General features: G+C 38.1%; 1 pseudogene; it reads left to right on the plus strand.

Moving 5' to 3' along the window:
- The first annotated feature begins 10413 nt into the window (after positions 1–10413).
- Positions 10414–18931, plus strand: LOC122444279 (annotated as a pseudogene).
- The last annotated feature ends 7623 nt before the right edge of the window (positions 18932–26554 follow it).

Consider the following 26554-nt stretch of genomic DNA (forward strand, 5'->3'; position numbering starts at 1 on the left):
ACGAAACCCCGTCCATAGCTGTTCATGCACTCTGTTTATCAGATCTAATCCCTTGAATCTATTTGTCACTTCCACTGTATAAATATAAGGGATTTTATTTAGGTCATACCTGAATGGTCTAGTGGTCTAATGGTCTGTTGGGCACCTCCTGACCTGGGGAGTTCATCTTTCAGTGTCCTATCTTTTTGCCTTTTCATACTGCTCATGAGGTTCTCAAGGCAAGAATGCTTAAGTGGTTTGCCATTCCCTTCTCCAGTGGACATGTTTTTCCAAAACTCTCCACCATGACCCATCCATCTTGGTTGGCCCTTCACGGCATGGGTTATACTTTCACTGAATTAGCCAAAGCTGTGGTCCATGTGATCAGATTGGTTAGTCTGTGATTGTGGTTTTCAGTTTATCTGCAAACCTTAGGAGGGCAGAAACCAAAAGGAAGAAAGAATTCAACCTTGATGCCTGGGAAAAGGAGACCTCAAACACAAGAAGTTAAATGTTCCTACACAAATGAAGGAACAAAATAGAACCAAAGAAGCCCAAATAAACGAAGAAGAAATAGGTAAACTACCTGGAAAAGAATTCAGATTAATGATAGTAAAGATGATCAAAAACCTTGAAAACTAAATGGAGAAAATGGAAGAATCAATTAACAAAGACCTAGATGAATTAAAGAATAAACAAACAGAGACAAACAACACAATTACTGAAATTAAAATACTCAAGAAGAAATCAATAGCAGAATATCTGAAGCAGAAAAACGAATCAGCGAGCTGGAAGATAAAATGGTGGAAATAACTTCTGAAAAGCAGAACGTAGTAAAAAGAATGAAAAGAGTTGAAGATAGTCTCAGAGACCTCTGGGACAATATCAAATGTACCAACATTCGAACTATAGGGGTCCCAGAAGAAGAAGAGAAAGAGAAAGAGTATGAGAAAAATTTTGAAGATATTATAGTTGAAAATTTCCCCTAAATGGAAAAGGAAATAGCTAATCAAATCCAAGCAACACAAAGAGTCCCATACAGGATAAACCCAAGGAGAAACATGCCAAGACACAGACTAATCAAACTAACAAAGACTAAACAGAAAGAAAGAATATTAAAAGCAGCAAGGGAGAAGTAACAAGTAACATACAAGGGGAACCCCATATGCTTAACAGCTGATCTTTCAGCAGAAACTCTGTAGGCCAGAAGGGAATGGCAGGATATATTTAAAGTACTGAAAGGAAAAAAAAAATCTACAACCAAGATTACTGTACCAGGCAAGGATCTCATTCAAAATTGATGGAGAAATAAAAAGCTTTTCAGACAAGCAAAAGCTAAGAGAATTCAGTACCACCAAGCCAGCTTTACAACAAATGTTAAAAGGACTTATATAGTAAAGAAATAAATACAAGAGAAGAAAAAAGATCTACAAAATAAACACCAAATAATTAAGAAAATGGCAATAGGAACATATATATCAATAATTACTTTAAATGTAAATGGATCAAATGCTCCAACGAAAAGATACAGACTGGCTGAATGGATACAAAAACAAAACCCATATCTATGCTGTCTACAAGAACCTCATTTCAAGAAACCTAAAGACTCTTATAGACTGAAAGTGAGAGGATGGAAAAATATATTCCATGCAAATGGGAAGCAAAAGAAAACTGGAGTAGCAATCCTCATATCAGACAAAATAGACCTTAAAATAAAGAAGATTACAAGAGATAAGGAAGGACACTACATAATGATCAAGGGATCAACCCAAGAGGATGATATAACAATTGCACGATATATCTATGCATGCAACATAGAAATTGACAGTAACATAATAATAGTAGGAGACTTTAACACCCCACTCACACCAATGGACAGATCATCAAAACAGAAAATTAATAAGGAAACACTAGTCTTAAAGGATACATTAGATGAGCTGTATCTCATTGATATCTTCAGGACATTCCATCCAAATGCAGAAGAATACACCTTCTTCTTAAGGGCACATGGAACATTTTCCAGGATAGACCACATCTTGGGTCACAAATCAAACCTCAGTAAACTTAAGAAAATTGAAATCATGTTAAGCATCTTCTCTAACCACAATGCTATGAGACTAGATGTCAATTACAAGAAAAAAAATGTAAGAAAGACAAACACATGGAGACTAGATAACACATTTCTAAATAACCAACAGTTTACTGAACAAATCAAAAGAGAAATCAAAAAATTTCTAGAAAAAAATGACAATGAAAACACAACAACTCAAAACCTATGGGATGCAGCATAGTTCTAACAGGGAAGTTTATAACAATAAAAACTTACCTCAAAAAACAAGAAAAACATCGAATAGACAACCTAAATTTATACCTAAAACAACTGGGGAAAAAAGAACAACAACAAAAAAATTAGTAGGAAAGAAATCATAAAGATCCAAGCAGAAATAAAAAGAGATGAAGGAAACAGTAGTTAAGATTAATAAAGCTAAAAGCTGGTTCTTTGAGAAGATAAACAAAATTTACAAACCTTTAGGCAGGCTCATCAAGAAAAAAAGAGAGAAGAATCAAATCAACAAAATTAGAAATGAAAAAGGAGAGGTTACAACAGACAATGCAGAAACACAAAGGATTATAAGAGACAATTATGAACAACTATATGGCAATAAAATGGATAACCTGGAAGAAATGAACAGATTCTTAGAAAAGTTCAGTCTTCCAGGACTGAACCAGGAAGAAATAGAAATTATGAGCAACCCATAAAAAGCACTGAAATTGAAGCTGTGATAAAGAATCTCCCCAAAAACAAAAGCCCGGGACCAAATGGCTTCACAGGAGAATTCTATCAAGCATTTAGAGATGAACTAATGCCCAACCTTCTAAAACTCTTTCAAAAAAATTGCAGACAAGGGAAAACTTCCAAACTCATTCTAAAAGTCCACCATCACCCTGATACCAAAACTGGACAAAGACAACAACAACAAAAAGAAAACTACAGGCCAAAATCACTGATGAACATAGATGCAAAAATCCTCAACAAAAGTTTAACAAACAGAATCCAGCAACACATCACAAAGCTCATACACCATGATCAAGTTGGGTTTATTCCAGGGATGCAAGGATTCTTCAATATATGGAAATCAATCAATGTGATACACCATATTAACAAATTGAAAGATAAAAACCATATGATCATCTCAATAGATGCAGAAAAATCTTTTGACAAAATTCAGCACCTATTTATGACTAAAACTCTTCAAAAAATGGGCATAGAAGGAACCTACATCAACATAGTAAAGGCCATATATGATAAGCCTACAACAAACATTATTCTCAATAGTGAAAAACTGAGAGCATTCCCCCTAAGATCAGGAACAAGACAAGGGTGTCCACCTTCACCACTTCACCACCTTCACCAACATAGTTCTGGAAGTCCTAGCTACAGCAATCAGAGAATAAAAAGAAATAAAAGGAATCCAGATCAGAAAAGAAGGAAAGTTCTCACTGCTTGCACATGACATGATGCTGTACATAGAAAACCCTAAAGATAGTATCAGGAAATTACTAGGGCTAATCAGTGAATTTAGCAAAATTGCAGGATACAAAATCAATACGCAGAAATCACTTGCATTTCTATATACTAACAATGAAAAATCAGAATGAGCAATCAAGGAGTCAGTCCCTTTCACCACTGCAACAAAAAGAATTAAATATCTAGGAATAAACTTACCTAAAGAGACAAAAGAACTGTACACAGAAAATTATAAGACACTAATGAAAGAAATCAAAGACATCATAAACAGATGGAGAGATATTCCGTGTTCCTGGGTAGAAAGAATCAATAATGTGAAAATGACTACACTACCAAATGCAATCTACAGATTCAGTGTGGTCCCTATCAAACTACAAAAGGCATTTTTCACAGAACTAGAACAAAAAAAATTCACAATTCATATGGAAACACAAAAGACCTGAATAGCCAAAGCAATCCTGAGAAAGAAGAATAGAACTGGATGATTCAACCTTCCTGACTTCAGATTATATGGCAAAGCTACAATCATCAAGACAGTATGGCACTGGCACAAAAACAGAAATATTGATCAATGGAACACAATAGAAAGCCCAGAAATAAATCCATGCACCTACGGGTAACTTATTTTTGACAAAGGAGGCAAGAATATACAAAGGGGTAATGACAGACTCTTCAATAAATGGTGCTGGGAAAACTGAACAGCTACATGTAAAAGAATGAAATTAGAATACTTCCTAACACCACACACAAAGATAAACTCAAAATGGATTAAAGACCTAAATGTAAGACCAGAAACTATAAAACTCATAGAGGAAAACATAGGCAGAACACTTGATGATGTAAATCAAAGCAAGATCTTCTATGACCCACCTCCTAGAGTAATGGAAATAAAAACAAAAGTAAACAAGTGGGACCTGATTAAGCTTAAAGCTTTTGCACAGCAAAGGAAACTATAAGCAAGGTGAAAAGACAGCCCTCAGAATGGGAGAAAATAGTAGCAAATGAAACAACTGACAAAGGATTAATTTTGAAAATATACAAGTAGCTCATAAACTTAATGCCAGAAAAACAAACAATCCAATCAAAAAGTGGGGAAAAGACTTAAATAGACATTTTTCCAAAGAAGACATACAGATGGCTAACAAACACATGAAAAGATGCTCAGTATTGCTCAATTATTAGAGAAATGTGAATCAAAACTACAATGAGATATCACCTCACACCAGTCAGAATGGCCATCATCAAAATATCTACAAACAATAAAAGCTGGAGAGGATGTGGAAAAAAGGGAATGCTCTTGCACTGTTGGTGGGAATGTAAATTGATACAGCCTCTATGGAAGATGGTATAGAGATTCCTTTAAAAACTAGGGATAAAACCACCATGCTGCTGCTGCTGCTAAGTTGCTTCAGTTGTGTCCGATTCTGTGAGACCCCATAGATGGCAGCCCATCAGGCTCTCCCATCCCTGGGATTCTCCAGGCAAGAACACTGGACTGGGTTGCCATTTCCTTCTCCAATGCATGAAAGTGAAAAGTGAAAGTGAAGTCACTCAGTTGTGCCCGAATCTTCACGACCCCATGGACTGCAGCCTACCAGGCTCCTCCACCCTTGGGATTTTCCAGGCAAGAGTACTGGAGTGGGATGCCATTGCCTTCTCCGTAAAACCACCATAGGACCCAGCCATAGGACCATAGGACCATAGGACCATAGGACCATAGGACCACTCCTAGGCACATACCCTGAGGAAACCAAAACTGAAAAAGACACATGTATCCCATTGTTCATTGCAGCACTATTTACAATAGCTAGAACATGGAATCAATCTAGATGTCCATCAACAGATGAATGGATAAAGTTGTGGTACACATACACAATGGAACATTACTCAGCCATAAAAAGGAACACATTTGAGTCAGTCCTGATTTGGTGGATGAACCTAGAAACTATTATACAGAGTGAAGTGAGTCAGAAAGAGAAAGATAAATATTGTATTCTAATGCATATATATGGAATCTAGAAAAATGACACTGAAGAATTTATTTATAGTGCTGCAGTGGAGAAACAGACATAGAGAATAGACCTATGGACATGGGGAGAGGGGAGAAGAGGGCAAGATGTATGGAAACAGTAACATGGAAACTTACATTACCATACGCAAAATAGATAGCTAACAGGAATCTGCTGTATTGCTCAGGAAACTCAAACATGGGCTCCGCATCAGTTGAGAGGGGTGGGATGGGGCAGGAGATGGGATGGAGGTTAAAAATAAGGGGATAAATGTATATCTATGGCTGATTCATGTTGAGGTTTGACAGAAAACAACAAAATTCTGTAAAGCAATTATCCTCCAATAAAACAATAAATTAAAAAAAAGAATCATTCAAAGATAGCTTTAAGGGCACTTGAGACACTATCTGCAGAACCCCCAATATAGAATTGCAAAGTAAGTGAGCTTGCAATGTAGACCATGTCATTAATCATGACTTGGCCTTTATCAGTGCTTATAGTATGACATATCAAGCATCTTTCACATGCTTATCTCATTTCTTACAAAAACTCTGTAGGGTGGGCCCTGTTTTAACACCACCACATTATTCTTTTTCCCTTTCTCCCCTCCTCTCTCTTATTTCCCAGCAAAGTGAGCATGGGGACATGGGTTTATGCACATCTAACCCATTCACTTTTATCCAAACCACACTGCCTTCGTAAGGCAGAATGATAGATAGTTTCTAAGTCTGGGAGGAAACTGCCATTCACAAACAACAGAGGATTAGGACAGGAGTTTGTCAGAGAAAGGAACAAAGGAAGCAATGGGAATAAATGATCCCAGAAATTTCTGGCTGTAAGGATGTTGTTCTGGTATCCAGTCTGAAGTTATGAAACCCTGACAGTGGTCTAAGTTTGCCCCCAAAATGAGACAATCAGACAGTCTGGAGGTGGCATTCGAAGATGGCACTGAATTGCTCTTTCTTCTGAGAAGTGTCATGACTGATGTTAAATTATCACACTGCAAAGAGCTCTTTGTCCTGATTCCTGATGTGCAAATCTATTTGCACATTAAATAAATGTGACACACTAATGGGTTAGAAAATGGCTATTACTATCTATGAAAGTAAAGATATATATGAAGTTTTGTGAAGTCCTTCAAGAGACCCCCAGAGACACTGTGGCAAATAAAGAGCATTAATAATGTTACTTTGGATTTATATAATGCCTTGCTCCAAACCCCTGGAAACCCTCTCAGGTTTCATTTACTTATTTAATGTCTTTAATGTGTTTCTTCTGAAGACCCTAATTCCTAAAGTTTTGAGCATGAACTTAAATTATAAAGCTTCAGATTTCCAAAGATGGCAATCCTTCTAAATCATTTACTTGTATACTAAATATAGCATTTCTATGAGATGAAATAAATTACAAAAGTGGCCACAATCAGACACAAAATTTGGTCAGCATCCCAAAGCACCTACTGCTAATCCAAAGCAATGTTTCATCTGTTTTTTGTTTCTTCTTGGTTTTTGGTTTTGTTTTGTAACATTGTGTCTCTTTTCTAACAGAGCATTTAATGAAACTGACTTGTATAACCCTAATATTATGTATTATTAAATTATTATTGTTATCAAACTGATAAAGTAGGCCAATTCAATTTAAGTTTAACCTTAAATATTAAACAGTAAATAAGAAAAAGTTGTAATATAAATTAATAATCATTCCCTACAAGCAGATGAATTGCCTATGGTAGATAGAAATTGAAAATTTGAAGGTAACTTCTTTATCAACAGAACTTTTTCTGCTAGATAACATTTTCCTGCTAAAGACATGGATGATCCAATCTTTTTACCAAAAATAATCATTTTTAAAAGTGATTTCAAGTGATTTTTAAATAAAGCACAACTTTATTTGAAACTTTAAAAAACAAATGTATGGTATTTTATACTGTGTTTTATACAAAAATTGAGAAATTACCTAAGAAACTGTTCTTTAGTCACCAAGATGCGTCTGACTCTTGCAATCCCATGGATTCTAACCGGCCAGGATTCTAACTGTCCATGGGATTCTCCTGACAAGAACACTGGAGTGAGTAGTCTTTTCCTTCTCCAGAGGATCTTTCTGACCCAGGGATCAAACCCATGTCTCCTGCATTGGCAGGTGGATTCTTTACCACTGAGCCACAAGGAATACCCTCACCTAAGAAATTATTTTCCTTTAAATGCTCTAGTTGAATATCATAGAAGAGGTATAAGAGAAATGTACCAGTAAATACCAGGAATGGGAAGAAGTCGGCATATCAGAGAGGTGTTTGCTGCAATTTTGCTGTGTAAGAGTCTTAACTGTTTACGCTCCAGTGGCTTAACATGGTAAGCATTGTTTCTCACCTACACCACTTTTGGTAGCCTCAAGAACTGCTGGGTCCAACTGAGATATTCTGAGCATGGCTCCAGGCTATGGCTTGTGTTCAGGCTACTCCTTATGTCTTCTCATCCTCCTTGGACGATAGCTACATTCAGGCATCGCCTTCTTGTGGCAGATGGCAAAAGTGTGAGAGGACAAGTCAGAACATGGACACAGAGTAAATCCTCTGTTCCTGTTACACCTACTAATACTCTGTTGGCCAAAGCAAGCTGCATGGAGAAGCCCAGAGTCAATGGGGAAAATGCACCTGATCTATTCTAGTGAGACTTTACAGAACTGCAAAATGACATGGCAAAGAGTGCACATGAGTAACTCTTTTACTGAGAAGGAGTGAAGGACTGGGAACAATAACCCAATATACTATTTTGGGGAAATCACCATTCTCATATTTCTTGAAGAATAATGTCAGCCTGCCTAATCATGTGTTTTCAGAAATGCAAACATTTTCAGAGTCTTACTATATAACATGCAGAGATTTTTTTCTTGTGGTGACCTAGGAAACTAAATGCTTGGGTTAAGTTTCCCACTCATTTCTCTAGTTCAAAATCAGAGAGAAAAGTTTCCCAAAGAAAAACAAAAAAAAATTATTTGTGGTAAAAGTAAAAGTAGACAGTAAGCAATAAGCTCTAGATATTCAAATCAGTTGTTTTTGGAGGCTCCTTCCCTGAAATATTTATTAATATCTCTATCTATGTCTCTCAATCTAAAACAAAAATTTTCCATAAAAGTAAATTATAACTGAAAATGTAAGTGTCCTACTTATGTTCTTGATGAGTTCATAAATACTGCACTAAAATTTTGTATAAGAATATTCAATTATTATACCAAATAAATTCTAGATAGCTTCTTCTTATATCATTTACCATAGCAATAACAATGGACATATTTAATCTGTATAACTAAAGCAGTGACATGAAGACGTTTTCTTTGGTACATCATAAGTGTTCATCAAGACATTTCTATCCAACAGACTGATTCCAAGTGCAAGTAATCTGTTCAGTTCTATAATTCTTATCTTCTATGAGTATCTTACTTAGCGGAAAATACTTAGGCAGTAACATATTCCACTAAAGCCATTTCTAGTAACATTACATAAGTGGAATATCACAGATAATGACAACTTTAAGTACAAATGAGTTTAAATATCCCTTATATGATGCTCCAAACTCTTGCCCTGACTAATTGCAATCTAGTCTTTTTGCTTGATTTATCTCACAATATTTTAAAGAATTTCCAGGCATATTTATATACACCTAGGAAACGGCAATGATGTACTATAAGGACATCAGTGATATCCAGACAATCAATACAGAGGCAAACATCTGGAGGATAGAAACTGCAATGATTAGTTTTGATCATCACTCTATCTTGATATGCAAAGATGTTGCAATTCCATTGCCTCTCATGACTCAAAGTTCTGGGAAAATTTCACAGAGGAAGGGTTACCATGATCTCCATCTGTGAGACATTCCATGAAAGGAGGCCACAAAGACTGTCTCAGGATAGTAGGAGGCTTGTGTCTGATTTATTAAATTTCCCAAAGCATATGTGCATCTAGAATAGTCAGGTTTGAACTGGTAAAAAGGAGCCACCATGGTACTAGTAACCAACAACTTCTAATTCTTCAAACCATTTTGTCTATCAAGACAATAATCGCTTAGTGAGTTTCCTGTTTAGGCCCTTTTATTTTCTATTACCTGACAAAAGTTGAAGACTACTCCATCCCATATAATATTTTATATACCCAAACTACACTGGGTCAGAGTAAAAATGTTCATAAATTAATAGCTACAGACAGAAATGTAGAACAATCAGTAGTACTGAAGTCCCAATTTAACTTGATATGTTTGAGGAAAGATAGGGTTTAACTTGACAAATCAATGTCTTGGCTATAGATGACCAACTAAATGTTGGGTTACAATTGTATTACACCCATCAATGCATGTTTTTTACATGCATAAATACTTCTTGAAATTTAAGAGCTCATGTTTACTCATGTAAAAATACACTGGTAGCCATAATCATAGTTTCCCCCTGGACATTTTCTCACCACATCTAACTTCCCCTGAAAATGTGACTTTACAATGACAAGTTTTCTTACATATAAACAATCATAAGAACATTTTGAATTTTGATAAAGTTCAATAAAATAAAGCCTATTATTATCACTTTAAACAAAATTTAACTGAAGTCGAGAAATGGTTGAGTTTTAAGCAAAATATAATATTTTATATATATATATACATACAAACAAACATATACATACATACATATATATATATAAACTATTGAATAAATGGTGACTTGGGCTCATGGATTGAATAAATTCAACTTATTAGACCACATGAAACTATTTCATTAAGTGTATGAAATGTTGCAAAAATTATTCATCTGGTGTGAGACTCATTGTATTTTCCCAGTGGGACCAAGTTTTTATTTTACGTGTAGGATATTCCCCAATTTTTTTCAATACATATTTAGTGGATGCCTACCATGTGTCAAGTAAAGAACAGGTAGGTTGTGAGAAACAGCCTAGCCAGAGAAAACAGCATGTGAATAAAATCAAACAAGTATATGAGAATAAAGATTTTAGGTTCTTTAATAGAGCAGAAGTCGATAATGAGAGAGAAGGAGTGACAATAAGTTGGGCCATTTGCAAGGATCAGAAAACAGTAGAATTTTTAAGAAGTTTGAACTTTGTCTTAAGCATAATGGAAAATCATTGGAGCAGTATATACAGGTAAATGACATGACTAAATGTGTATTTTAGAAAGGTTATTGAAGTATAGAGGGTAATTTAGAGGGAAAGAAATGAAAGAAAGGATACTAGCTAAAAGGTTACATAATCTACATAGAAGAAGTTATATAGGATTAAAATAGCACACTGGAAAAGAGAGAAGTTGGAAAGTGGAAGCTGTATTTTGGAGGTAGCATCAATACAATTAGGTGATTACTTGGATTACAGAATAAGAGGCATAGAAAGACCACACTTGGGTTTGGATATCAACAGAGGAGTGTCTGGTGTATGACTCGGTGGTAGAGGTATCCCAAAGTGAGTTATATGTTATGTGAGGAGGAGGAGGAGTGTGATAGGGCATACATGAGACCAAGATGGCTAAGGGTTTCCATGTGGAAATATCCAATAAGTAGATGGAGTATAAGCTCTAGTAAGAAAACTGGGCTAGGAACATCCACATGAGAGTCATTAACAGAGCTGTACTACTGGAAGCTCTGGAGTAAGCAAGATAACCCAGAATGGATGTTCAAGAGAAGAGTCCTAGGATGCAGAATGAAATCCCCAAATTATCCAACACTTTAAGAAAGAAAGGAGTAAGGATGCAACAATGGGCATTGATAAGTTGGGGCCAGAGAGGCAGACAGAACACCAGGACAAGATATTGAGCACCCCACAAAAAGAAAAAGAGTTTGTTTCTAGATTGCTAGTGACTCTGTTAGGAGGCTAAATACAATGATGGATTCGTATCTACTATATTTTGTAACATGGAATTAGTAGCTTAACTTTATAAATCAATACCAATGAAATCATGTGGGCAACAACTAGACTGTAATGGTTTTAGAAATTAACCATTCCTAAATGAAAGAGGTGATTATACACTGGAGGCGATGCATAAATTCAAGGGATTAGACCTGGTAGACAGAGTGCCTGAAGAACTACAGACAGACGTTCGTAACATTTTATAGCAGGAAGTGACCAAATCCATCCCAAAGAAAATAAAATGTAAGAAGGCAAGGTGGTAGTCTAAGGAGGCTTTGCAAATAGCTGATGAAAGAAGAGAAGCAAAAAGCGAGGGAGAGAGGGAAAGACACACGGAACTAAATGCAGAGTTCTAGAGACTAGCAAAGGGCACTAAGAAGGCCTTTTTCAGTGAACAATGCAAACTAGTAGAGGAAAATAATAGAAATAGGGAAGACTAGAGATCTCTTCAAGAAAACTGGAGATAATCAAGGGAACATTTCATGCAAGGATGGGCACTATTAAAGACAGAAATGGTAAGGACCTAAGAGAGGCAGAAGAGATTAAGAAAAGGTGGCAAGAATACTCAGAACTATACAAATACAGTGTTAATGGCTCAGATAACCACGATGATGTAGTCACTCACTTGGAGCCAGACATCCTGGAGTGTGAACTCAAGTGGGCCTTAAGAAGCATTACTCAGACAAGGCTAGTGAAGGTGATGGAATTCCAGCTGAGTTATTTAAGATTCTAAAAGAGAATGCCTTCAAAGTGCTGCACTAAATATGTCAGCAAATTTGGAAAACTTAGCAGTGGCTATAGGAATGTACAAAGGTCTGTAAAGTCAAAGCTATATGGTTTTTCCAGTAGTAACGTATGGATGTGAGAGTTGGACCATAAGGAATGCTGAGCGCTGAAGAATGGATGCTTTTGAATTGTGGTGCTGGAGAAAACTTTTGCGAGTCCCTTAGCCTGCAAGGAGATCAAACCAGTCAATCCTAAAAGAAATCAGCCTTGAATATTCATTGGAAGGACTCATGCTGATGCTAAAGCTCCAAAACTTTGGTCACATGATGCAAAGAACTGACTCATTGGAAGAGACCCTAATGCTAGGAAGGGGACAGCAGAGGATAAGATGGTTGGTAGCATCACTGACTCAATGGACATGAATTTGAGCAAAGTCCAGGAGATAGTCAAGGACAGGGAAGCTTGGCATGCTGCAGTCCGTGGGGCTGCAAAGAATCAGACACAACTTAGAGACTAAACACACACACAAATGAATGAAGAGGAAGCTGGGCCAGGAGACAAGTTCCACAGTCACACTAGAAAGAAGAACAGCAAGTGTCTAGGTAAGGGGAGAAAGAATTGAGATGGCAAGGATATAAAAAAGAGATTATATTGCTTTGTTCTAAAGTTAGGTGATTTTTATTTCAATCACTTACCATACTAACATATTCTTTGGAAGATTTACACTTCACTACATGCAAAGCAATTAAAAATCTATCTCAGGAGTAGTGGAAATAAGAAGTCCTAAAATGCTATAACTCTGTTGTCAACTCTACTAGACCTGTATCTGTAACATCTAAAAATATTATAAAACCCAAAAAAAGTTGTTCCACAGGACTTAGGCTTTAAAGTTAGTAGATAAGTAATAAATAAAATATATTGCTAACAAAAAACATTTATATTATCTGTAACTTCATTTACTTAAACTTCGATACCAGATTATAAATGTATGGTCTTTGGAACATGCCTTATTTTCAAAGTCATATTTTGCCTGATCTCTGACCACTAAAACTCTTTTCTAATTATTTAAGACATTTTGTTTTGTTTTGTTTGTTTTCAGAATAAACCTATTCTTATTATATACATCTTTATAACAAAGTTCAAATTTTCTGTTTCTAAAATAGTTTCATTTATTAATTTATGTGTTAAATTCATTTATTCATTGATTCACTCTATCTTTCTTAAGAGTCACTATGTATAACATACTGTAATAGGGCTGAAGATTTTGTGAGTAAATTAGGAAAAATAGTTCTTTTTCTTATGAAGTTTAGAGTTTAGGGATGATGGCTACATGGAACATGTAAATCCAAACAGAAGGAAAGTTAACAAGTTTTATTGAAGTATATAATGGGGTTATTTAGTCTACTTTGAGGCCTTATGGGATGGCCAGAGGACATCATCACCTCATGCTTGTATGAAAATTTAAAACTATAATTGTATTGTACACCTTTACTTCACATGAATCTACATTAGAATTAATCAGAGTAATCAAACCCTTATAAAATTATTTTTAATGAAAGAAGCTCATTATAGTTACCAGTTACCAGAAAGGAGATTGTGTAATTAATGTAGTATTAAAAGCTAAAAAAATGGGATTCTTTAGAAATAAGATGTGGATAATTGCTTTTCTGGTTAATTGAGCGCTAAGAGTTTTTACTGCAATGTCACATTTGAACTGAAATTTTATTTTTTGGATAATCATGTCCTTTAATAGGCTACAAGAATGTAATCTGAAAGATCCTTCATTGTTCTTACTGTAAATGTAATATTTAGGAGGCAGACATTCTAATCAACTTTTCATACAACTGAAAGAAAAGCCAAGGTAGATAGTTTAAATATAGAGGTACTTTAAATTTCTTTTTAAATTCACTCTTTGATTTGTTTTTTAGGTAGGACTGCCACCTGCTCTACTATTATTTAAATGTTGGCAGTGATTTAAACATAGGGGAAATTTTACAGCAGGGACCTAACCCTTCTTATAAATCATCCCAGAGAACACATATTTTAGCTTGTCATTTCACAGGAAGATATTATTAAAAGTGAGCTCGGTACAACACGCAATTCAAAACAAATTTGTTGCTGATGCCTTCAACACGCATTACATTTTCATTAGTTGCTGATAGAGGTGGAGGTGGGAAGTAGCACTAGCTGATTCATCTGCCTAAATGAAAATTGCTTTCCCTTCAGCTAACAGCAAGTCAGCTGTTTTTCTTCATTAATACTGGATGTGTGCATTTCTATGCGAGCTCTTCTCTGTTAATGGGTATAGGAATGATAGATTCATGGGTTAGACACATTGGTGGAACATAGTTACTGTGTTAACTTTTGTCCCTAAGAGGTCTTTCACCAAGTTTTAAAGATATTAACATTTTTGAAACACCACTAACACACTTTCCTTTCCCGCCCCCTCCCCTCCCCAACTCTTCCCCCCACCCTCCCTCCCTTTCTCTTTTACTTAGTAATTCCCATTGGTTCCCTATAAACAGGTATTATTGAGTTTATTTGTATTCTTTTCCAACAATATTTTGGGGTGACTCTCAACAAAATGTATATCAAGTAATTTAGTAAATTAAAGGCACACTATCATGGTGAAGTCACATATATGTGAAATGAACATGGTTAGCGAGTAAATCTGTAGTTTTGCCCAGTACTTCCTGGCATCCTGGCAAAAAGTAGAAAACAAATTATGTAGTTCTTATTACCAAAAAAGGAAGCAGTACACCATCATCTCAGGAGACAGAAAATTCTTCCTGTCATGAATTCCAAAATTTCTCACATGAAAAATGATGTAGAAATGATACAATGCATACAACTAATGAAATAATTAGTATAAAACAAGCAAACAATGATTTCATCATGATGTTCCTTTGAAAATGAAGTGGATTTATTGTTGTTGTTTAGTCACTAAATCCTGTCCAACTCTTTTGTGACCCTACAGATTGTAGCTCACCAGGCTCCTCTCTCCATGGGATTTCCCAGGCAAGAAAACTGTAATGGGTTACTAATTTCCTTTTCCAGGGGATCTTCTCACCTAGTGATTGAAACTGCATCTCTTGCATTGGCAGGTGGATTCTTTACCACTGAACCACCAGGGAAGCCTGAAGTGGATTTATCATTTACTTAAATCCTTACCTTTTGTCTGGGTTCTAGGGCCATTATGTAAAGAGTTAATATATATGGCTTAGGTGAAAACACCCTAATTTGGGTTCCATTGGTACATAGTAGTTTTAAATTTGTACACACCTCAAAAGGTCAGTTGTTATCTACATAGTAAAAATGTAAATGAATTTTATTTCCCAGCATACATCTCTTACATTTTAAAAAAAGCTTAGTAAATTTCCCTAATAAAAACAAAATGTAGTCATATTTCAAGCACAATTATTCTGTGCCAGTACTATGGAAGCAGTGACAGATTTTATTTTCTTGGGCTCCAAAATCACTGGGGACAGTGACTACAGTCACAAAATTAAATGATGCTTGTTCCTTGAAAGGAAATCTATGACAAACATAAACCGTGTTAAAAAAAAACAAAAACCGAGTTATCAGGTCCATATAGTCAAAGCTATGGTTTTTCCCAGTAGTCATATTGGATGTGAGAGTTGGATCATAAAGAAGGCTGAGAGCTGAAGAATTTATATTTTCAAACTGTGGTGCTGGAGAAGACTCTTGAGAGTCCCTTGGACTGCAAAGAGACCGAGCCAGTCAATCCTAAAGGAAATCAACTATGAATATTCACTGGAAGGATTGCTGCTAAAACTGAAGCTCTAATTCTTTGGCCACCTGATGCAAAGAGCCAACTTATTGGAAAAGACCCTGATGCTGGGCAAGACTAAAGGCAAAATAAGAAGGTGCTGGCAGAGGATGAGATGGTTAGGTAGCATCATGTACTTAATGAACAAGAATTTAAGCAAATTCTGGGAGATAGTGTAGGACAGGTGAGCCTGGCTTGCTACAGTCCATGGGGTCACAAACAGTGGGACACAACTTAGCGACTGAACATCAATAGGACATTTGAAATCATACTGCACTGTAGGGACCATTGACTACCTGGAATGCTCTTGTGTTACAAAATAAAACAGTGAAAAACAAAACATATACCTGAGGAAATGACTTACATCTTTTACACTGACAGTAGATGGCAACTTTTTACAGTAATCTTTCTTTATCCTCCCACTTTATATGAAAAGAGATATATTTATAATACATTGTTTATAACCTGCCTCCCCTCCCCCAGTCCCATACTAGACTCAATACAAGATTTAGTGCAGAGGGATAGGGACAATAAAAACAATAATTGAATTCTGACTTGTAGGAATGAGTTGTTTCTATCAATCACATATTTAGCACTCTACTTCGGTCTAAAAAATTAATATGATATATATGTCCCATTTTAAAGAGTATGCATGAGGGAAATTCTTATAGAATAGAAACTTAGCAATGGAGAAAAAGACTTCCTTTCCTAGTAAATTTTATCTTTAAGATTATATCAATGCTGCGATGAACATTGGGGTGCACGTGTCTCTTTCAGATCTGGTTTCCTCAGTGTGTATGCCCAGAAGTGGGATTGCTGGGTCATATGGCAGTACTGTTTATAATAGCCAGGACATGGAAGCAACCTAGATGCCCATCAGCAGATGAATGGATAAGGAAGCTGTGGTACATATACACCATGGAATATTATTCAGCCGTTAAAAAGAATTCATTTGAATCAGTCCTAATGAGATGGATGAAACTGGAGCCCCTTATACAGAGTGAAGTAAGCCAGAAAGATAAAGAACATTACAGCATACTAACACATATATATAGAATTTAGAAAGATGGTAATGATAACCCTATATGCAAAACAGAAAAAGAGACACAGAAGTACAGAACAGACTTTTGAACTCTGTGGAGAAGGTGAGGGTGGGATGTTTTGAAAGAACAGCATGTATATTATCTATGGTGAAACAGATCACCAAGCCCAGGTGGGATGCATGAGACAAGTGCTCGGCCTGTGCACTGGGAAGACCCAGAGGAATCGGGTGGAGAGGGAGGTGGGAGGGGGGATCGGGATGGGGAATACATGTAAATCTATGGCTGATTCATATCAATGTATGACAAAACCCACTGAAATGTTGTAAAGTAATTAGCCTCCAACTAATAAAAAAGAAAAAGAAAAAAAAAAGATACAGACATATACAAATAAAACTGGGGAAACCTAAAAAAAAAAAAAAAAAGATTATATCAGTAGGTGGCGTCCACGGCAGTGGGTGGGGGAAGATAGCAGAGGTTGTTAAGGATACTGAGAGCACCGCCTGGCCAAGGAGAGCCTGTTGTGCTTCCACTGCTCAAGTGTCAGGACACGGGGCAGTGCCCGGGGTACTCCTTGACCAGCTCTGAGATCAGCCAGCACTGCCACTACCGTGGCTACTGTTTTGGGGAAAAGCCAATTCTGACTCCATGTTGGAAAAGTTTCTCTGACTTGCTCTTCGTTGGTTTTGTTATTATAATCATACATACTGGCCTGCCGCAGAGAATCCTGCTTCTCTGCCCGCTGGTTAAACTAAAGTGCCTTTGTTCAGAACCCTGTTCACCTGTAGATGGCAGGAAGGAAGAAATTAACACATCCCCTGCCTGAGGCTTGCCATTCTAGGAGACATTTACAAGATTAATGGCCTTTTTACTTTGTTTCCTCGCCTCCCGCATTGCCGATCTGTAACATAGCATCCAGACCCCAGACAAGATGGTTATTTTGAGACATATCTTCTCAAGTCAGCACAGAAGGAGATGGACTGGGTAACTCTACCAGCTGGTGGGCTGAGGGGCACTTCACACTGTGGGGGCTTGAGGCTGAAGGTGGCTGGGCCAGCCAGGAGGAGCAGTTGCTGCTGGATGCCATAGAGAAGTTCGGCTTCAACAACTGGGCGAATATGACTACTCCGGTGGGTGCTTTCTGAGCTCCCCAGGAAGTGATGGCCGAGCAGCAGCAGCAGCCGGGCTACATGTTGCTGAGGGATGACTACTAGACTGAGTGTGACCAGGATGCGGAGGCACTCGTTAGCTGACTCTCCATCAACTACCACGACAATCAAGCTGAAGCACATGCACTTGGACATGCACACGCACGTGGACATACACATGCAGAAGCTCAAGGAGCGGCAGCAGCGCAAGACCATCACCCGTGACTACAACCTAGTGCCCACCTTCCTGGGCAAGGACAAGAAGGAGAAAGAGGAGATGGCCACGCACAAAGTCACCAAGGAGTAGGAGGAGCTGCAACTGAAGCTGTGGTTGCTCTCCCGGTTCATGTCCTGCAAGTAATTCCACTATCTGTTTGAGAACATGCAGAAGAAGAGGCTGTGTGCACCAAGATCCGGGAGCTGCAGTGGTCCCGGAGCAACAGCATCACAAAGATGGAGGAGGTGGCCAAGTAAGAGGCAACCTGGCACAAGAGTGAGAGGAGGAAGGAGAACAAGAACCTAGGCAGCTCCAAGCGAGCAAGGAGAATTGTAAGGATGGCAAGCTTGCCGCCATTAAGAACCTGCCTGTCTTTGAGCTCTTGTCAGACTGCAATAAGGCGCTCTGCAGCTCGCTGAACCTCAGCCCCACGTGCTGTGTGACTGTGAAGGCCATCATCATCAAGGGCCACCTCCAGGAAAGGCAGGGCATCCCCTCCAAGAGCCACCTTCCCAGCTACCTGGACAACGTTCTTAAGGATTTTAAACTTCCTCATTCTGGGAGAGTGGGTGGATATCCAGGGGTGCTTCCTGAAGCCGAGTTGCTGTGAAAGCTGGAATGATGGTATAAAGCTTATGAGTCAAAAGGACCAGGGGAGGGGAAGTAGGGGAGAGAGGAAAAACTTTTTCCCCATTGTTTCTCTTTTTTAAACAAATCGAGGGCTTATTTTAGGATATAAATTCTTTTTATGGTCCTCTGAAAAAGCTAGTAACAATCTTAGGTCAAGGGGGAGACAAATACATGTATATTTTATTAATAATTTCGCCCTAAACATAGTACTTTAAGATGATTGCATTTAAGTGTTCAGTTTGTAGAATATTACGATGAGATTGGGAAATTTCCTTTTATTTGTGTTTCTTACCACTGGTATATAACTGTCATGCTGTCCCTGTCTGGCCACCAGTTTCACCCTCTGATCTAAGATCCGCCCACTGCCCCACAGCCACCCATGACAACCATCACAGCTACATGGCATTTTGGGTGGGAACAGGGCAGGGCAGGTGGACGAGAGGCTGGGGAAGGGCAGGATGGGCATCCAAAGGGACTTGCAAAGAGGAATCTGGTATTGAACAATTTGGCCAAACAGAGCTTCCCCATGACCACTGGCAGTGCCAGAGTTTGAGCCTGGAGCCCTGAAATCCAACCACTGGGGAGCTCACCATGGGAGGCACAATGATGCTCAGCAGGCTCCCCAGGGTCTAGGGGGATGCAGGGCCCAGTGCAGACTGCCAGAACACTGAGCCTCCCCTCCTGGGGAGGCTGCTGCTCTTAGAACTTGCTGCTCCTAGAACTTGTGTGCATTTTACTTGGAAGAACTCACTTTAGAAAGTTCACAACCAAGCATTCTCGCATTAGCTCCCTCCAGGGTTTTCACCCCACTAGCAAGTACCACTTTCACTGAGAATGGCCACGGATCTTACTTGAGTGGTGTGTGGCATTAGGCGCTTGGCTAGGTGAGGGCCAGAGGAGCCCCTGGAGGCCTTAAATCCTGGGCACCGCTTCTTTGGTTCACTGTCTTGACCCACTCAGGGGTGTCTTTGCCCAGCCCTACTTAGAGATGTCCAAGGTAAGGAGCAGTGGCTGCGCTTTGCTGGAGCAGCTGTGAAGAGATGCCCCACGTCCAAGGTAAGAGAAACCCAAGTAAGACAGTAGGAGCTGAGAGAGGGCATCAGAGGGCAGACAGACTGAAACCACAGTCACAGACAACTAGCCAAACTGATCACATGGACCACAGCCTTGTCTAACTCAATGAAACTAAGCCATGCCATGTGGGGCCACCCAAGACGGACGGGTCATGGTGGAGAGGTCTGACAGAATGTGGCCCACTGGAGAAGGGAATGGCAAACCACTTCAGAATTCTTGCTTTGAGAACCCTATGAACAGTATGAAAAGACAAAAAGATAGGACACTGAAAGATAAACTCCCCAGGTCAGTAGGTGACCAGTATGCTCCTGGAGATCAGTGGAGAAATAACTCTGGAAAGAATGAAGGGATGGAGCCAAAGCAAAAACAACACCCAGTTGTGAATGTGACTGTATAGAGCAATATTGCATAGGAATCTGGAATGTTAGGTCCATGAATCAAGGCAAATTGGAAGTGGGTCATACAGGAGATGGCAAGAGTGAACATCGACATTCTAGGAATCAGTGAACTAAAATGGACTGAAATGGGTGAAGTTAACACAGATGACCATTATATCTACTACTGTCGGCAAGAATCCCTTAGAAGAAATGGAATAGCTGTTATAATCAACAAAAGAGTCCGAAATGCAGTACTTGGATGCAATCTCAAAAATGACAGAATGATCTCTGTTCATTTCCAAGTCAAACCATTCAATATCAGGGTAATCCAAGTCTATGCCCCAATCAGTAACACCTAAGAAGCTGAAGCTGAGCGGTTCTATGAAGACGTACGAAATCTTTTAGAACTAACACCCAAAAAAGATGTCCTTTTCATTATAGGGACTGGGATGAAAAAGTAGGAAGTCAAGAAACACCTGGAATAACAGACAAATTTGGCCTTGGAGTACAGAATAAAGCAAGGAAAAGGCCAATAGAGTTTTGCCAAGAGAACGCACTGATCATAGCAAACGCCCTCTTCCAACAACACAAGAGAAGACTCTACACATAGACATCACCAGATAGTCGACACCAAAATCAGACTGACTATATTCTTTGCAGCCAAAGATGGAGACGCTCTATACAGTCAGCAAAAATAAGACTGGGAGCTGACTGTGGCTCAGATCATGACTCCTTATTGCCAAATTCAGACTTAAATTGAAGAAAGTAGGGAAAACCACTAGACCATTCAGGTATGACCTAAACAAATTCCCTTATGAGTATACAGTGAAAGTGAGAAATAGATTTAAGGCACTATTTCTGACAAAGTGCCTGATGAACTATGGACAGAGGTTTGTGACTTTGTACAGGAGACAGGGATCAAGATCATCCCTAAGAAAAAGAAATGCAAAAAGGCAAAATAGCTGTCTGAGGAGGCCTTACAAATTGCTATGAAAAGAAGAGAAGCGAAAAGCAAAGGAGAAAAGGGAAGATATAAGCATCCAAATGCAGAGTTCTAAAGAATAGCAAGGAGAGATAAGAAAGCCTTCATCACCAATCAATGCAAAGAAATAGAGGAAAACAACAGAATGGAAAAGACTAGAGATCTCTTCAAGAAAATTAGAGATACCAAGGGAATATTTCATACAAAGATGGGCTCAATAAAGGACAGAAATGATAAGGACCTAACAGAAGCAGAAGATATTAGAAGAGGTGGCAAGAATACACAGAAGAACTGTACAAAAAAGATCTTTATGACCCAGATAATCACGATGCTGTGATCACTCACCTAGAGCCAGACATCCTGGAATGTGAAGTCAAGTGGGCCTTAGAAAGCATCAGTACGAACAAAGCTAGTGGAGGTGATGGCATAATTCCAGTTGAGCTATTTCAAATCCTAAAAGATGATGCTGTGAAAGTACTGCACTCAGTATGCCAGCAAATTTGGAAAACTCAGCAGTGGCCACAGGACTGGAAAAGGTCAGTTTTCATACCAATCCCAATAAACGGCAATGCCAAAGAATGCTCAAACTACTGCACAATTGCACTCATCTCACCTGCTAGTAAAGTAATGCTCAAAATTCTCCAATCAAGGCTTTAGATATAGCTGAACTGTGAACTTCCAGATGTTCAAGCTGGTTTTAGAAAAGGCAGAAGAATCAGAGATCAAATTGCCAACATCTGCTGGATCATCAAAAAATCAAGAGTTCCAGAAAAACATCTATTTCTGCTTTATTGACTATGCCAAAGCCTTTGACTGTGTGGATCACTATAAATTGTGGAAAATTCTGAAAGAGATGGGAATACCAGACCACCTGACCTGCCTCTTGAGAAACCTGTATGCAGGTCAGGAAGCAACAGTTCGAACTGGACATGGAATAACTGACTGGTTCCAAATAGGAAAAGGAGTATGTTAAGGCTGTATATTGTCACCCTGCTTATTTAACTTATGTGCAGAGTACATCATGAGAAACGCCATGCTGGAAGAAGCACAAGCTGGAATCAAGATTGCCAGGAGAAATATCAATAACCACATATATGCAGATGACACCACCCTTATGGCAGAAATTGAAGAAGAACAAAAGAGCCTCTTGATGAAAGTGAAAGAGGAGAGTGAAAAAGTTGGCTTAAAGCTCAACATTCAGAAAACTAAGATCATGGCTTCCAGTCCTATCTCTTCATGGCAAATAGATGGGGAAACAGTAGAAACAGTGGCTAACTTTATTTTGGGGGGCTCCAAACTCACTGGAGATGGTGATTGCAGCCATGAAATTAAAAGACGCTTACTCTTTGGAAGGAAAGTCATGACCAACCTAGACAGCATATTAAAAACCAGAGACATTACTTTGCCAACAAAGGTCCATCTAGTCAAGGCTATGGTTTTTCCAGTGGTCATGTATGGATGTGAAAGTTGGACTCTAAGGAAAGCTGAGTAGTGAAGAATTGATGCTTTTGAAGTGTGGTTTTGGAGAAGACTCTTGGGAGTCCCTTGGACTACAAGGAGATCCAACCAGTCCATCCTAAAGGAGATCAGTCCTGGGTGTTCATTGTAAGAACTGATGTTGAAGTTGAAACTCCAATACTTTGACCACCTGATGAGAAGAGCTGACTCATTTGAAAATACCCTGATTCTGGGAAAGATTCAGGGCAAGAGGAGAAGGGGACAACAGAGGATGAGATGGTTGGATGGCATCACCAACTCAATAGACATGAGTTTGTGTGAACTCCCAGAGTGGGTTATGGACAGGGAGGCCTGGTGTGCTGCGGTTCATGGGGTTGCAAAGAGTCGGACACAACTGAGCGACTGAATTGAACTGATCTAGAGATGTTCTCAAGGGCACTCTTTTGTAGGCGTGCATGGCACCTTCCTGCTGGAACTTGAGGAGTCCTTTGTTTTCCAGCTTCTGGTGGTTCTTGTGCCCAAGACCCTGCTCTAGAGTGGATGGAGTGGCCACACACCTCCTCCCCAGGCTCATCCTGCTCTCCTCCCACGTAGCTATCAAGACTGTTTACCTCCCAGAATGTTTGATCTTGAAGTTACATTAAAGCAAAGTTATTTGGAAAAAAAAAACAAACTCATCATTACCAATGTTTCTTTCTTTTTACATTCTTTTGTCCCCTAGGGTAAACTCTCAGCATTTAATACACACTTCACATATATCGTGTATAACCTTAGTTGTAAACTGCTTCGCAGGCTGGCAGAGCAGTGCTCCGGTGACCTGACAACCAGCCCAGGACTTCTTTCTGACCATAAGTAGTGGGCACTGGCATCCATCCTGAGCAGCCCCTTCACGCTGTTCTCTAGCAGGATAACCATGGCTGACAGAAGGTGGACACTTTTCTATGTTGAGCAGAGATGGAGACGGCGCTGTATTCTTACAGTTGGATAGTGGTTCTCACCTGGGCTTCCTGGACGAGCAGCACAAGCATCTCTTGGGACATGCTAGAACTTCAGGGACTCAGGCTCCGTCCAGTCCTCAGAAACTCTAGGAGGTGGGCCTTCCCGGTGACTGGGATGCAGGCTAAAGTTTGAGAACTACTGGCTTTAGTTACTCCTGTGCTATTGACTTTCTACATCAGATTCCCAGTATGGTGAGGTTTTAAATTTAGTCTTATTTTTATATAAGATAATTGCCAGACTTTCATTAAGTTTGAGAAGCAAAAGCACCCTGTAAATGCAGGGCCCTAGCTAAGAGCTATCGAATGAAAAGCAGTTTTTCTTTTTTTTTTTTTTGAAGAATATATAGGTAAAGCCAACTTTGGAAGAGCTTTAGGCTCTAGACCCAAACTTCCCGATTGATCTGGGTTCCTGTCCACTGACTCGGTTGATTAGTCAGACAGTTCCTTGAATGCTGTTGCCTCTAGATCTCTTATCTATAAAATAGGATAATCGGTAATTTATAGCATTGTTGGGACAAGTAAGTAAGGTAAAGCATTTAGAATAGTGCCCAGAGTAAGGGGATAAAAAATGTTTGACAATTTACAGTGATTCATAATATTTTATATGAGAAGCTATAGGTTTTCCTTTAAAGATGATGAGGGAAATAATAACAATTTCAAATCAGGAGTTGTTTACTGGAATGGTACTGCCCAGGTGATACATGGAAATAGGTGTGTTGGTGAGGGCTGAGTTGGAGTTATCTTACGGACTCAGGAATGTAGGCAAGGGGAGTGCTGGCTACTATCATTTAGAGAATAGAGAAAGGAGAGGCTAAAGGTTGTTCGCTGGGAAAGAAGGGACCACAAAACAATAAATATCTTGCCCCAAATGCCAATAGCTCCCTAGTTGAGACACATTACCATGGGAACCCAGCTTTAAGACACAGTGAAAAGTCTAAATAGCTGAAGAAGCAGCTTTTTTTTTTTTAATACTAATTTTCATTTTGCCATTTATCTAAATACATAGATATAGGTATATTTGTGTTGCCTTTTAATCCAATTCTGTAGTGTTATTTCTTTTATTTTTTTTCCATTTATTTTTATTAGTTGGAGGCTAATTACAATATTGTAGTGGTTTTTGCCATACATTGACATGAATCAGCCTTGGATTTACATGTGTTCCCCATCCCAATCCCCCCTCCCAAGAGGCAGCTTTTAAATTATTATTATCTTTAAGTTTATATAAGGTGTGTCTTGAGAAATAGATTAAAAGAACACTAATGTGAAAATGGCTTAAATGGTATGCTAGTGAAGAATATCAGCAGGCATTTTTATGTAATCAATTTCAACTAGTTACTCAAGAAGAGTCTTCTTACACAAACCTAGTGAGTCAGGAAAACAACACTATTGAAGTTTACAGAAGTAAATTCAGTATGCCCGTAGCATGACTTACTATGTCACCTGGGTTTAAAAATAAAACTACAACAGCCTCTCTTTAGGAAATAAAGTAGGTAAGCAAATATATTTTTTGAATTATTGGAAACAAAACAATTTTTGAGATGTAAAAAAAAATTTATTTATTGGTTTGAGGGCTAAACACATATTTTTCCTGAAGAATATTTGTGTGTTGTGAATTGTTGGTAATCGCATTAATTGCAAGGCTTTTCTCTGATCCAATTAACTATTATTTTCCCTGTTACTAACACCAGTTGGTGGCTGTCCTAGATTTAAAAGCTGAGAATCAAACTTTTCTTAACCTACAGATAAGAAGGTTAACAGTAAATTGAGATAGAGAAAGTTTTTTTTCTTGTTGGAAGCTGCATCCAAGTAAACTATTCTTCAAAGTAAAAGAGATTCATTTTTTCTAAATAGGGTCAATTCTAAAAAAAAATACACAACAGCGCTATCCAATAGAAATATAATATAAGCCACAAATACAAGGCATACAATTAATTTTAAATCTTAAGTTTAAAATTTTTCTAGTAGCCATATTAAAGTTAAAAAAATAGGTGAGATTAACTAATTTCAGTAATATATTTCATACATCCAAAATACTATTTCAAAATACAATCAATATAAAACTGTTGATATATTCTTTGTTTATACTGAGTCTTCAAAATCCAGTATGTCTTTTACACTTAAGGCATATCTCCATGAGGACTAGCCACATTTTAAGTGCTCAGTAGCCTCATGTGGCTAGAGGCTGCTGTATTGGACAGTAGAGGTCTCGAGGGTCTTCTTCATCCTCTACCAACTGTTTCCAAATCTTTTGTGCTTTTTTTTAAGGATATACATGCCTTCAGTATGTCCTACTGAGTTTTAAAAACTTAATGAAGAATCAAATAGTTATTGTAGATACCAGCTCATTATTACTCTCTCTGACCTCAATAATCTTACAGAACATATATAGAAATAACCATAAGATGCAGGATATGATGAATAAATTAAGAATTAAAAAATGATGCCATAGGGTGTATGTCTTGAAACAATATTTCTTGCATGCCTCTATTTTGCATCATCTTGCTTCCTATTCATATTTCCACATCAAATCATTCCTTCTCACTATATAAATAAGTGATAAAGGGAATTTAATTTATCATAGTTTCAATTAAGTTAAATAAAATCAAATGTAATCCTCATTTTAATAATCATATGAACCTAGGGAACTCTAGAATATATTTTATATGATAAAAAACATATATCCCAAAATAAAAAAGTC

The sequence above is a fragment of the Cervus canadensis genome, chromosome 6 (assembly GCF_019320065.1).
Source record: "Cervus canadensis isolate Bull #8, Minnesota chromosome 6, ASM1932006v1, whole genome shotgun sequence".
NCBI classification, from domain to species: Eukaryota; Metazoa; Chordata; class Mammalia; order Artiodactyla; family Cervidae; genus Cervus; species Cervus canadensis.